The sequence below is a fragment of the Sus scrofa genome, chromosome 12 (genome assembly GCF_000003025.6).
Source record: "Sus scrofa isolate TJ Tabasco breed Duroc chromosome 12, Sscrofa11.1, whole genome shotgun sequence".
In the NCBI taxonomy this organism is placed as follows: domain Eukaryota; kingdom Metazoa; phylum Chordata; class Mammalia; order Artiodactyla; family Suidae; genus Sus; species Sus scrofa.
Window position 1 is genome coordinate 49476064 of NC_010454.4, and position 13167 is coordinate 49489230.

Consider the following 13167-nt stretch of genomic DNA (forward strand, 5'->3'; position numbering starts at 1 on the left):
CTGACAAAGTCCAATATCCATTCATGACCAAAACTCTCACCAAAGTGAGTATACAGGGAACATTCCTTAACATAATCAGAGCCATTTATGACAAACCCACAGCAAATAGGACACTCAATGGAGAAAAGCTGAAAGCCTTCCCACCAAAATCTGGAAAAGACAGGGATACCTACTCTCAACACAGCTATTCAACATAGTACTGGCAGTCCTGGCCACAGCAATCAAACAAACAAAAGAAATAAAAGGCATCCAAATAGGAAGAGAAGAGGTAAAACTGTCACTGTATGCAGATGACATGATACTAAACATAGAAAACCCTATGGGAGTTGAACTGATCAAAAAATTCAGCACAGTAGCAGGCTATAAGATTAACATTCAGAAATCAGTCGCATTTCTGTATACTGACAACGAAATATTAGAAAAGGAATACAAATATACAATACCTTTTAAAATTGCACCCCAGGAATTCCTGTTGTGGTGCAGTGGTTAATGAACCGGACTAGGAACCATGGGGTTGTAGATTCGATCCTTGGCCTTCCTCAGTGGGTTAAGGATCTGGCGTTGCCGTGAGCTGTGGTGTAGGTTGCAGACGTGGCTCGGATCCCGCGTTGCTGTGGCTCTGCGTAGGCTGATGGCTACAGCTCCAATTAGACCCCTAGCCTGGGAATCTCCATATGCTGCGGGAGCAGCCCTAGAAAAGTCAAGAAAGACAAAAACAATAAGTAAATAAAAATAAATAAAATTGCACCTCAAAAAATCAAATACCTGGGGATACACCTGACCAAGGAGGTAAAGGACTTATATGCCAAGAACTATAAAACATTAATCAAGGAAATTAAAGAAGATGTAAAGAAATGGAAAGCTACTCCATGCTCCTGGGTTGGAAAAATTCATATGGTAAAAATGGCCATACTACCCAAAGCAATCTACAGATTCAATGCAATCCCTATCAAATTACCCATGACATTTCTCACAGAGCTAGAACAAACAATCCAAAAATTTATATGTAACCGCAAAAGACCCAGGATTGCCAAAGCAATTCTGAGCAACAAAAACCAAGCAGGACGCATAACTCTCCCAGACTTCAGGCAATATTACAAAGCCACAGTCATCCACACAGTGTGCTTCTGGTACCAAAACAGACATACAAACCAACTGAACAGAATAGAGAACCCGGAAATAAACCCAGACACCTATGGCCAACTAATCTTTGACAAAGCAAGCAAGAACATAAAATGGGAAAAAGAAACTCTATTCAGCAAGAATTGCTGCGAAACCTGGACAGCTGCACGCAAATCAATGACACTGGAATAGAACACACCCTCACACCATACACGAAAATAAACTCAAGATGGCCGAAAGACCTAAAGATAAGACAAGACACCATCAAACTCCTGGAAGAGAACACAGGCAAAACATTCTCTGACATCAACCTTACAAATGTTCTCTCAGGTCAGTCTCCCAAAGCAACAGAAATAAAAGCAAAAACAAACCAATCGGACCTAATCAAACGGACAAGCTTTTGCACAGCAAAGGAAACCAAAAAGAACACAAAGAGACAACTTACAGAATGGGAGAAAATCATGTCAAATGATGCAACTGACAAGGGCTTAATCTCTAAATAATACAAACACCTTATACAACTCAACAGCAAAAAAGCCAATGGGAAAATGGGCAAAAGACCCGAAAAGACATTTCTCCAAGGAAGATATACAGATGGCCAACAGGCACATGCAAACATGCTCAACATCCCTCATTATTAGAGAAATGCAAATCAAAACTACCGTGAGATACCACCTCACACCAGTCACAATGGCCATCATTAAGAAGTCCACAAAGAGCAAATGCTGGAGGGGGTGTGGAGAAAAGGGAACCCTCCTGCACTGCTGGCAGGAATGTAAGCTGATACAACCAGTATGGAGGTACCTTAGAAATCTATACATACAACTACCATATGACCCAGCAACCTCACTCTTGGGTAGATATCCAGGCAAAACTTTCCTTAAAAAAGACACATGCACCCACATGTTCATTGCAGCTCTGTTCACAATAGCCAATACCTGGAAACAACCCAAATGTCCATTGACAGATGACTGGATTAGGAAGATGTGGTATACATACACAAAGGAATACTACTCAGCCATAAAAAAGAACAAAATAATGCCATTTACAGCAACATGGATGGTACCAGAGACTCTCATACTGAGTGAAAAAAGAAAAAGACGAATACCATATGATATCACTTACATCGGATATTTAATATAAGGCACAAAGGACCCTTTCCACAGAAAAGGAAAGCATGGACTTGTAGAAGAGACTTGTGGTTGCCGAGGGGGAGGGAGTGGGATGGATTGGGAGCTTAGTGTTAATAGATGCAGATATTGCCTTTGGAATGGATTAGCAGTGAGTTCCTGCTGTATAGCACTGGGAACTATGTCTAGTTACTTATGATGGAACATGATAATAAGAGAAAAAAGAATGTATACATATATGTGTAACTGGGTCACCATGTTGTATGGTAGGGAAAAAAATCTATGGGGGAATAAATAAATAAATAAATAAATAAATAAATAAAATTAACCAAAGCACTTTGAAATCTGTGTTCTCATTTGAACATTGCATCTGCACAGTTGAGTGTCACCCACAACCAGGGCCAGGATTAGAACATAGGAAATCCAGGTTTTATTATCTTCACTTTGCATGTTAAAAAAAAAAGCAGAGGCTAAGTGATTTTCCAAAGGCCATAGAGTTAGTGGGTAGGGCAGCTTCCAAGTGCCATCTCCTAGTCTAGAATCTTTGCCTCCCTGCCTGCCTCTAGGAAGTCACCAAAGAATTCTCAACTAAACAGACTGATACCGACTTTCAGTACAATGAGTCTCAGAAATGGGGAAGATAGTAAATTGAATGAAGAGAGTCTTAGACAGGACATCTGGGTTTTAACCCAGCCTCCTCTATTTAAGGCTACACGGACTTTCTAAGCCATCAGTTAGTTTATCTGTAAAAGCAGTCCCTTCTATGTATCTTGAGCTCTTTTTTATTCACCTACTACATGATAAACACGCACACCCCCACAGGATGCCAAACGCTAGAGGGAAATAAGGAACCATGCGCAATTAAATTAAATGGATAGGTGATAAGTTTGAGAGCGGGAAAAAGCTCAGGAATAAATTGTGCACAGTGGATCTGTGATGAGTAAAAGTTGGCTCTTGGGCTTCAGCAACTGGAGAGATACCCAGATTGGAGGTGATAGCATGGGTTAAGCAGAGATGTGATGGCCTAAGAGGCAGCAATAACTGAAAATGAAAGAAGTGAGCTTGGGTAGGACTCTTGGAACAGCAGCCAGAAAAGAGCTGACCTTATTTTCAAAGTTTGTTTGTAGGACCTGAGGAGATAATGACATCAGGGCCTTAAAAGTCTTCACACCTTTATTTGGTATTTACAGGTAGTTGTCCAGGCCCAGGTATAAGGAAAAGCAAATATGGAGCGAGCCTTCTCTATGTGCTGGGCAGCAAGCTGAGAAGCCCATGCTCTTTGTTGCATTAAATAGGCCATGGTCAAGTGAAGACACCATTGGACTGAGAAGTTGGGAGACCTGGCTTCTGGGCTGACACCCCTATTTGTTAACTGTGTGTTGCTGTACAGGTCACTTCCTCTCTGCATGTCCCATTTTCTCATCTATAAAATGGATCATAATCCAAACATTTATATGGAACCACAAAAGACCCAGAATTGCCAAAGAAATCCTGAGAAACAAAAACCAAGCAGGAGGCATAACTCTCCCAGACTTAAAATGGGAAAAAGAAAGTCTATTCAGCAAGCATTGCTGGGAAACCTGGACAGCTGCATGCAAAGCAATGAAACTAGAACACACCCTCACACCATGCACAAAAATAAACTCCAAATGGCTGAAAGACTTAAATATACGACAGGACACCATCAAACTCCTAGAAGAAAACATAGGCAACACACTCTCTGACATCAACCTCATGAATATTTTCTCAGGTCAGTCTCCCAAAGCAATAGAAATTAGAGCAAAAATAAACCCGTGGGACCTCATCAAACTGGAAAGCTTTTGCACAGCAAAGGAAACCAAAAAGAAAACAAAAAGACAACTTACAGAATGGGAGAAAATAGTTTCAAATGATGCAACCGACAAGAGCTTAATCTCTAGAATATATAAGCAACTTATACAACTCAACAGCAAAAAAACCAATCAATGGAAAAATGGGCAAAAGACCTGAATAGACATTTCTCCAAGGAAGATATACAGATGGCCAACAAACACATGAAAAAATGCTCAACATCGCTGATTATAAGAGAAATGCAAATCAAAACTACCATGAGATACCACCTCACACCAGTCAGAATGGCCATCATTGATAAATCCACAAATAACAAGTGCTGGAGGGGCTGTGGAGCAAAGGGAACCCTCCTGCACTGCTGGTGGGAATGTAAACTGGTACAGCCACTATGGAGAACAGTCTGGAGATACCTTAGAAATCTATACATAGAACTTCCATATGACCCCGCAGTCCCACTCTTGGGCATCTATCCGGACAAAGCTCTACTTAAAAGAGACACTTGCACCCGCATGTTCATTGCAGCACTATTCACAATAGCCAAGACATGGAAACAACCCAAATGTCCATCGACAGATGATTGGATTCGGAAGAGGTGGTATATATACACAATGGAATACTACTCAGCCATAAAAAAGAATGACATCATGCCATTTGCAGCAACACAGATGGAACTAGAGAATCTCATCCTGAGTGAAATGAGCCAGAAAGACAAAGACAAATACCATATGATATCACTTATAACTGGAATCTAATATCCAGCACAAAGGAACATCTCCTCAGAAAAGAAAATCATGGACTTGGAGAAGAGACTTGTGGCTGCCTGATGGGAGGGGGAGGGAGTGGGAGGGATCGGGAGCTTGGGCTTATCAGACACAACTTAGAATAGATTTACAAGGAGATCCTGCTGAATAGCATTGAGAACTATGTCTAGATACTTATGTTGCAACAGAAGAAAGGGTGGGGGAAAAATGTAATTGTAATGTATACATGTAAGGATAACCTGACCCCCTTGCTGTACAGTGGGAAAATAAAAAAAAAAATAAAATAAAATAAAATGGATCATAACATGAACTTCAAATGATTATTCTGAGGATTAAATATAGTTGAAAAGTACAATGTAGAAGGAGATATTAAAATTCCATTGCATTTTCAGTAGAAGTTGCTATATTTCTAGAGTTTCTGGCCTCTCTCTAATAAGGATCAGAGTAGGAATTTACTGCCCCCAAACTCCAGCCTTCCCCAGCCAGTGTTATGCCCTTTGTACCACACTGGCCCTCACTTCTGTTAAATGAGTCCTTCAGACTCAGACTTTGCCGCCCCCCCCCCCCATGGACATTGATGGGGAGCATGATTAATCTCTTGGGTCTCCAAACACTTCAGTATCTTTAGGTCTGTTAGACAAGGGAAACTAATTGATAAACGTTTCTAACTTCTCTAGCTCGGCAGGGCCTCAAGAGGCACACCCATCAGCAACCTTTCTAACAAAGATTCCCACTGAGACGACCAGGGCAGGATGCGAAGAAGTCCTTGCAGTTTCCACAAACTCCTCTAATTAGCTCCCAAGTGAGAGGTCAGGGTAATGTGCCCAGCGGGGGTGAAGGGAGGCTGGGGATTTGCTGATTGTCTGCTGCATCTCTGCTAATAAGGCCAGAGGAAAGAACAACCAGAAAAGAATTACTTTCTTTTTGGTCCTTTAGTGAGAAAGAAACCAGACATTAGAGAGGAGGATGGAGGAGGCCAATTAGTGATGGGTGGTTTCAGTAGCACAGTTAACAAGACTTACTAGCAAAGCCACAGTAGAGGGCAGATGTGTTCAAAAGAAGAATGCCTGGGTACAAGTCTCCACCTCCCTGCAAACACTGGCCTCTGTTTCTTCACTTTTTTTTTTTTTTTTTTTGCCATTACTTGGGCCACTCCCGAGGCATATCAAGGTTCCCAGGCTGGGAGTCTAATTGGAGCTGTAGCTGCCAGCCTACACCAGAGCCACAGCAACTCAGGATCTGAGCCGCGTCTGCGACCTACACCACAGCTCACGGCAACGCTGGATCGTTAACCCACTGAGCAAGGGCAGGGACCGAACCTGCAACCTCATGGTTCCTAGTCGGATTCGTTAACCACTGCGCCACGACAGGAACTCCTGTTTCTTCACTTTTTGTCTGACTTTTGGCATTCTGTTCTTCCACCCTTCACACCCCAAAATTCTCCTGATCTCACTCTTCCTCCCATCACAGCCTCCTTTTTATCAATCACATATTAAATAAATGTACCTGCTCCACTGTACGCAATGGCAATATCATTTTATAACTGCATTAGGATTTCTTTAAACAACTGTATCTTGACCCTTTATATTGGTTCCAGGTTTCCACTATCAAATGTGAAGTTTTTCTGTGTCTTTGCACAGTCATTTCCTTGACTGGACTATATGCATGCATGTATTTTCAACACTTTCATGAATATTGACAAATTATCAACTAGAGGGATTGTACCATTTGGCTTTTCTGCCAACTTCATGCGAGAGGACCCCTTCCCTAACCCTAACCAACTCAGTGTTATCATTTAAACAAATCTTCCCAATGCGATCATCTCTATTGGCCATTACTGTTTTAGTTTGCATTTCTTTGTGAAGTTTATTTTTCTTCTTATTGTAGTGAAAATAGTAACTCTTTGCCGCAAATACTTTTCCTATTTATATTTGTCTCCCATTAATCCTAACTGTGTTTTTACATACTGACTTTTATTTTCTGTTGTTAAGTATATAAATATTATGCTTTATGACTTCTCTCTTTGCTGCCACACTTGAAATTATTTTCCCCATCTCAGGTTTATGTAAATACTCATCTATATTTTCTACTTATAATTTTATTTTTTTACTTTTTTATGTTTTACATTTTTACATTCAAAATTTTAGTACATGATTTGATGTCAGGACACAACACTATTTTTTACCTCTATAGCCTTTTCTCCCAAGACTGTTCCCATAAACTTGAAGAATGCTTTTGTCAAATATTAAATGTTTTTGTACACTTATCTACTTCTGAACTTTATATTCTGTCACACCATTCTATGCCTGAGCCACAGTGTTTCAACCATGGTAGCTTTAGAACACAGCCACAACTCATTCTGGAAATCTCATATTCACACCACATTCTCGCCACTCTCCTTCCTCTTAAACGTAGCTGATTAGTTTCACATGTTCTCTCTTCCAGTTTATCATATTTCTTACTGGAATTTACTACCACTGGGAATTAGAATGTGTTGAATTCATAGACAATTTGAGGATAACTGAAAGCTTCATAATACTGGATCTTTCCAGAAAGGGAAAAAGTATGGTCTATCTCTTTATTCAAGTGTTACTTCCAAAGAAGTGTTTTGAAGATTTTTAAAAATGTTTCCACGTTTTGATTAAGTTTGTTTCTAAATAAATAAGATTCATTTTTTTACTATTATGAGGTGGATATTTTGAGTTATGAAAATTTTAAGACTCTTAATACATATTGTTAAACTCTCTACAAACAGAAAGGAGATGGCTTAGTCTGCATTTAGAAGTGGCCCATATCCATTTCACCATATCATCAAAACATTATTTTTTAAAATATTATTAGAGTATAGCTGACTTACAATGTGTTAGTTTCAGGTATGTAGCAAAGCGAATCACTTATACATATACATATATGCATTCCTTTTCAGATTATTTTCCCCATAGGTTATTGCACATATACACACTACTATGTATGAAATAGATAAGTAACAGGGCCCTACCATATAGCACAGGGAAATCTACTCAGTAATAATTTGAATTATTTCTAACTTGAGGGGAAAAATATATTTAAATTTTACTTTGTGGAGGGGGCAAAGCAAGATGGTGGAGGAGTAAGAGGTCACGCTCACCTTCTCCCACAAACACATTCAAAAAACACATCTACATGTAAAACGACTCACATAGAACATCAACTGAAAGCTGGCAGAAGAACTCAGACCTCCAAAAAGGGCAAGAAACTCTTATGTCAACTGGGTAGAACAACAGAAAAAAAAAGATAAAAGCAATCAAGACGGGACTAGCATTCCCGAGAGGCAGCTGTGGAGGAGAAAAGGAACCACCTCCTGGGAAACCACCCAACTGACGGAAAGATCACCCGAGCTGGAGGAACCTCAAAGTCACCGAGAAAAAGGCAGCAGCAGGACTGAGACCAGCAAAGCAGAGCGAGAGCCACACAGATCATCTGAACCACCGGCCTGGACACCACAGCCTGAGCTGCTCGGGCGGGGGCTGGGCGCAGGGCGCAGAGACTCAGGCTCCAGAGGTTAGTCCCGGGGAGAGGACTGGGGCCACTGTGCGGGGACAGCCTGAGGGGCTAAGGAGCAGGGTGCCATGGGCAGGGGAGTTGTACAACACGGGATGAGGGGAACACCACAGCAGAGGGAACCCAGGAGAAGGTCCGGACCCACAGGAGAGGCAAGGCGGCACTGTTCGGGAGGGGAGAGGAGGACTGGGGAAGCCAGAGGAAACACCCTGCACTGTGGGCTCGCAGAGGGCAGGGCAGCTCTGGCACAGGCTATGGGCAGTGAGAAGCCTCTTGCTTGTATAGGGAGACTGGGCACTTCTGGTGCAGGCTACCAGTGGCCAGGCACATCTTGACTGGGTCATGGCCATCAGGGGGCTAAGTGCCACATGGTGCCTCTTGCACAATCCACAGGTGACAGGGACAGACCGCAGTGGTCCTCTCAGAGGCCAGAGGGAGGCATGGCTTGCCACCACTGGGGGCCTGTGAGTGGCCCCATCTGTGACCCCAGTCACCTCAGGAGTTGGCAAAAAAGAAGAGGGATACCTGAGCAAAAATTACTTCCAGTCCCACCACCTCAGAGGGCACCACAGTGAAGGACATTGACACGGAACACCACCTGTTGTTGCGCTCGCTCCCCTGGGAGCACACCCTCCCTGCTGCTGCCACTGCCAAACACTCTGGGCAGTGCCCAGATGCTTGATCACTGTCCCTTCCCAGGAACCTACAACTAGGAGCAGCTCCTGCAACACCTCCCGTGGGGCCCAGGCAGGACGAGGTGTTTCTGGCACGGTCTACAGGAGGTGGGGGCAAACCACAACAGTTATGTGGCTCCAGAGGTGGGAGTGGCTCGCCACCACTGGGGTCCAAGAACAGACACCACTTGCAGCCCCATTCACCTCAAGGGCACCACAGAGGAGGGCACTGTGACCGAGCACCACCTGCTGGTGCTCTCACTCCCTGGGAACACACCCACCCTGCTGCTGCCACTGCCAAACGCTCCAGGCAGTACCCACACGCCTGATCTCTGTCACTTCCCAGGATCCTGCAACTAGGAGCAGCCTGTACAGCACCTCCTATGTGGGCTAAGTGAGACCGGTTGCTTCATGCACCATCTACAGGTGCGGGGGGGGCGCAAACCACCACAGTTATCACTGACTCCAGATATGGTCATGGCCCCCTCCCACTAGGGGGTCCCTGAACAGGCATCACCTGCAGTTCCAGTCACCTCAGAGGAGGGCATTGCAATCAAACACAAGCTGCTGTTGCTCCCAGTCCCCTGGGAACTCACGCACCCTGCTGCTGCCACTGCCAAATGCTCTGGCCACCTTGTACATCTGCCTAGAGCTCATCACCACTTCCCAGGGCCCTGCAACTAGGAGTGGCCTGTGCCACCTTCCTGCAGGTCCTTGCTGCTGGTGAGAGCCCAGCAACCAGGCACAAACCACTGGCCCTACCCACTGCCTCCTTCTCCCTGAAAATACACTGAGCATCCTGGGGATAGCAGCCTGCTCACACCAAAGAAAGAGACAGCAAATGTTCACACTCCCACACCAAAAATAAATAGTAACCCCCCCCAAAAAAAATACAAAGGGGTATTCTTGTACAGAAATGGCCTTACAAGACTACAGTTTGGCTTCTCCAAACTCACAAAAACACAAGCAAGATGAAGCTCAGAAACCATTCCCAGTTAAAGCAACAGGAGACTTCACCTAAAGCAGCCAACAATGAAACAGGCCTCTGCAGTCTGACGGACCTTCAGTCGAAAAGGGTGATAGTGAAAATACTGACGGAATCAAGAGAGGATATGTACAGTAATGCAGATTCCTTTAGAAAGGAACTAGAAAATAGGAGGAGGGGCCCAGAAAAACTAGAAAATTCATTTACAGAGATACAACCTGTGATAAAGGCAATAAAGACCAGAATGAATAATGAAGAGGAACGAATTAGTGACATGGAAGACAGAATAACATAATCACCCAATCAGGACAGCAGACAGAAAACCAAATGAAAAAACATGAAAGCAATATAAGAGACCTATGGGATTATATAAGCAGGCCAATCTATGCATAATAGGAATTCCAGAAGGAGAAGCAAAAGAAAAGGGGATTGAAAATGTATTTGAAGAAAGTATGGCCAAAAACGTTCCAAATCTAAAGGATACTGACATCAAGAGACAGGAAGCACAGAATGCCCCAAACATGTTGAACCCAAACTGTCCCACACCAAGACGTATTACAAATAAAAATGGTGAAAGGTAAAGACAGGATTCTAAAGGCAGGAAGAGAAAAGCAAAGCGTTAATTATAAGGGAACCCACATAATGCTATCAGCTGATTTCTCTACAGAAACACTACAGGCCAGAGGGAGTGGCAAGATGTACTTAAAGTGCTGAAAGGAAAAAATCTGCAGCCTAGAATGCTCTATCTGGCAAGAATATCTTTTAAAATAGAAGGAGAAATAAAGAATTTCTCCAACAAACAAAAGCTATTAGAGTACAGCAATACTAAACCCATTCTAAAAGAAATATTGAAAGGGCTTCTCTAAATTTAAAAAAAAAAAAAAAAGAGGAAGAACTACGATGGAGGAAACCGCAATTAGAAACCAGTCATTTAAATAAGCCAGCATACATTTCTAATCATGAAGAGGCAAAAAAAAAAGACATCAAAATCATATGCTGTGGGCAAGGGAAGTAAAAAAATAAATGTTCTTTTTTATTATTACTGTCATGAAGTGTTTGAGCCTACGTGACTATCATGCTAAAGCACACAGTTATAGGAAGGGGTTAACATACTTAAAAAACCGGGCAACCACAAATCAAAACCGGACATTACATTCACAAAAACTGAGAAGAAAAGTACTCAAGCATAAAATAAATGGAAACCATCCAACCAAAAAAAAAAGAAAGGAAGAATGGACAAACATAAGATCAACTGAAAAACAAGGTTAAAAATGGCAATTAATAAACATCTATCAATTATCATCTTAAATGTCAATGGACTGAATGCTCCAATCAAAAGACACAGAATGGCTGATTGGATAAAAAAGCAAAAACCTTCAATCTGCTGTCAACAAAAAACTCACCTTAGGGCAAAGGACACATATAGATTGAAAGTGAGGGGATGGAAAAAGATATTTCATGCCAATGAACAATACAGGAAAGCAGGAGTTGCAATCCTCATATCAGACAAAATACACTTTAAAAAATAAGGCCATAAAGAAAGACAAAGAAGGACACTATTTAATGGTTAAAGGATCCATTCAAGAAGAGGATATTACAATTGTCAATATATAAGCCCCTAATGTAGGCACACCCAGATACCTCCAACAACTACTAACAGACATAAAAGGAGAAATTGATGGGAATACAATCATAGTAGAAGACTTTAACACCCCACTCACATCATTGGCCAGATCCTCTCGACAGAAAATTAATACAGTAACAGAGATCCTAAAGGACACAATAGAAAAGTTAGACTTAATTGACATTTTCAGGACACTACATCCAAAAAAATCAGAATACACATTCTTCTCAAGTGCACATGGAACAGTCTGAAGAATTGATCACATCCTGGAGCACAAAGCTAACCTCAACACATTTAAGAGTACAGAAATTATTTCAAGTTATCTTCTCTGACCACAATGGCATGAAACTAGAAATCAACCACAGGAAATGAAATGAGAAAAAACTGACTACATGGAGACTAAACAACATGCTACTAAAAACCCAATGGGTCAATAAGGAAATCAAGAGGGAAATTAAAAAATACTTCAAGACAAACGATAATGAAGGCATGACCTCTCAAAATCTATGGGATGCCACAAAAGCAGTGCTCAGAGGGAAATTCATAGCCATACAGGCCTTCCTCAAAAAAGGAGAAAAATCTCAAGTTGACACCTTAACCCACCACCTAAATGAATGTGAAAAAGAAGAACAAACAAAACCTAAAGTCAGCACAAGGAAGGAAATCATAAAAATCAGAGAGGAAATCAATAAAATAGAGATTCAAAAAACAGTAGATAAAATCAATGAAACCAAGAGCTGGTTCTTTGAAAAGGTAAACAAAATTTACAAACCTCTGGCTAGACTCACTAAGAAGAGGAGAGAAAAAACCCAAATAAAATAAATGAAAAAAGAGAAGTCACAACAGATACTACAGAAATACTATATATATATATATATATATATATATATATATATATATATATATTTAAGAATACTATGAACAATTATAAATACAGCCAACAAATTTGACAATCTGTAAGAAATGGACAACTTTCTACAGACTTACAGCCTGCCAAAACTGAATCAAGAAGAAATAGGTCAAATGAACAGCCAATCACTAGAAATGAAACTGAATATGTCACAAAAACACTCCCTACAAATAGAAGTCCAGGACCAGATGGCTTCACAGGAAAATTCTACCAAATATACACAGAGGATCTGGTGCCCATCCTCCTTAAACTTTTTCAAAAGGGTGAAGAAGAAGAAGGAACACTCCCAAAGACATTTTATGAAGCCACCATCACCCTAATTCCAAAACCGGACAAAGATACCACCAGAAAAGAAAACTATTGGCCAATACCTTTGATGAATATAGACATAAAACTTCTCAACAAAATCCTAGCCAACCAAATCCAACAGCGTATCAAAAAGAAGATACACCACGACCAGGTGGGGTTCATCCCAGGTTCACAAGGATGGTTCAACATACACAAATCAATCAACATCATACACCACATTAACAAAAGAAAAGTCAAAAACCACATGATAATCTCAATAGCAGATGCAGAGAAAGCAGAGAA